This window comes from Nicotiana attenuata, unplaced genomic scaffold (assembly GCF_001879085.1).
Source record: "Nicotiana attenuata strain UT unplaced genomic scaffold, NIATTr2, whole genome shotgun sequence".
Taxonomy (NCBI): Eukaryota; Viridiplantae; Streptophyta; class Magnoliopsida; order Solanales; family Solanaceae; genus Nicotiana; species Nicotiana attenuata.
This window is the reverse complement of record NW_017671331.1, coordinates 263,405-266,096: the sequence shown is the minus strand read 5'-3', so window position 1 is coordinate 266,096 and position 2,692 is coordinate 263,405.

The following is a 2,692-nucleotide window of genomic DNA, read 5'->3' as shown; positions in this document are numbered from 1 at the left end:
CTTAGGTTGCACAATTGCATTGATTATAGTCGGAGGTTCCACTCACTTTTCTTCTCAATGAATTCATTTGCATATCTGGAATCTTCTCCCATCGCTTTTCTCTCTCTTTCTCTCTGAGTTCTCATGACATGAAGGTCACAGCTTCATCAGCATTGAAGCTCAGTTTCGAGCAGCAGTAGAGCTTCAGTCACTGTACCATTGGCTAATTCTGATAAATTCAATAGAGCAAAGAAGAAGAACCAAAAACCAACAGTTATGATAACCCACAAAGTCGAGAATAAATGCATGCAACACTGTTACTACCCAAAAATCCAATAAAGCAGTTTGAACAAACACTAAACCAATCAAAATAGAAAATTAACAAAGAAGAGACGACAAAACCAAAAGGTCAGAAATTAGAGCATAAACTAACCTCAGTGGAGTGCAATCAACAGGCTCTTCATCTGTAACTCTCTCTAGAAATGTTTGAGTCAAAATCGAACAGGAACTGAAAAGCAGTATTTTGGATTCTTCAGATGAAAGAATGCGATTTACCAAAGGGCTCAGATTCGGCTCAATTTACTGAAACACTAAAGGGAAACTAAAGTAATAAACGCCAAAACTTGGGGCAGAAGATTGGCTTTTGGGAAGTGGAAAGGATTGTTGGTCATAACTTAATAAGGAAATCATTTCAAAGGTCCAAAAAATTACTGTCAACCATTAACAATTTTATGAGAAAATCTGCATGCATACAATCCTAGGAACAACAAAAACTACAAATTAGAAGGGAAAAACCAAAACATCGATTTTCAGCAGATCAAAAAGAAATTGACGAGGGAATTAATTTTCTGACCAAAAATAGACCTTTTGTCAATTCCGAAACCTAGCAAACATACATGCATCGACAGAACCCCGCAAATACGCACCAAATCCCTATAAATCAAGAAAAGGTGAAGGATTTTTATTTTACCAGAATTAAAAAATATAGTAGACGCCATAGACAAACATCAACCTAAAACGGAGAACTTTTGCAATGAAACACATAAGGGTTGAGAGAAAGAGCAGTATGATAGGAAGATTTACCATTTTACTTCCTAGAATTGAGATGAGACAATGTCTCCAAGAATAATGAAGTCAGAGAGAACGAATTAGGAAAAAGAAGAACCGGGGAAGAGATACAAATGGAATAGTGTTAGAACAAAAAACCATTTTCTGAATGATTCATATGCAGAATATCAATTTTGCCCATAAAGCAATTCATATTTACTATTATACCCTTCGACGTACCTAAACGTTCACTTCTTTATTTGTGACCTGTCACTGATTTTTGTTGTTGGGTCTCAGATAGTACCATTTTGTTGCTTGTTCTTTTGTCTGATTTTGTGGGTATTCAGCAGATTTAGACGTCATTGTAGTGTATGTCTCCCTTATTAAGTTTTCCCTCTTTTGTTAATCCGTATTTGAATTGTAAAACTAACATTCTTTATCCCTTTTTCTTGAAATTTAAGTACGCCACATAGTAAAATATTGGAGAAATAAGTAAAAAACAGAAGTTTGTGGGAAGACCTAAAGATTTACTTGAGGGAATGAATAAATGTAGCAGAAATTTCATCGAAAATGGAAGTTGTTCAAGCTGGGAAGAAAGATTAAGTTGTGACCTTACCGTGCTGTGTGTTTTCGCCCTTGTGCTTGTAGAACAAAACTAGTCATATTAGATTGACTCTCTCCATGCCCTTACATTTGTAGGTTTTTATTGTTGCAATGCATTGTCATCCTAACAAGCTCTTGTTCTTTTCTTTAATTATATTTGAGATTGATTATTGTTCTGGTGTCTCTCAGTTGAAACTTATGTTTTGAGTTAAGTTCTATAGTGTTCAGGTGAGTATCTTATTTAGTGTATGTTGTTGTCACGGCCCGGATTTCCCACCATCGGGGTCGTGATGGCGCCTACTAGTAGGAGCTAGGCAAGCCAATTATCAATTACCTCTTTTAGCAAACATCGTCAATATTAGAAACAATGAAGCATTTAATAATAAAGCGGAAGTCTCAAATATATAAATACACGGAAAACAAGTGCGGAAATTCAATTACAACCTCTACCCAAGACTGGAGTCACTAACTCACGAACGTCTATAGAATACTAAAAACAGAGTTTGAATAAATTACAATATTGTTTGTTCCGGTACAAGGACAACAAACGAAATAAGGATAGAAGAGACTCCGGGCCATGCGGACGTCGACAAGGCTACCTCGGAATCTCTGGACTGAAGTCAACTCCCAACGCTCTGTCCAAAAGCTGTTGCTCCGGCACTGTGATCTGTGCAAAAAGATGCACAGAGTGTAACATCAGCACAACCGACCCCATGTGCTGGTAATTGCCTAGCCTAACCTCGGCGAAGTAGTGACGAGGCTAGACCAGACTACCAGATAAACCTGTGCAGTTACGAAATATATTGCAGAAAAATAAACAGGAAATAAGCAGTTTATAAGGGAGGGGAAGCATGCTGTGGGGAGGCAACAGTTATAAACAAGGAGTCTAAATTCTAAGATTATAACAGCCAACAGAAACTTAAATCCGGAATAAACACACTTAAGCTATAACTTGTTGCGGCGCGCAACCCGACCCTCAATCATCACTGTTGCGGCGTGCAACCCGATCCATAATCATCACTATTGCGGCGTGCAACCCGATCCATAATCATCACTGTTGCGG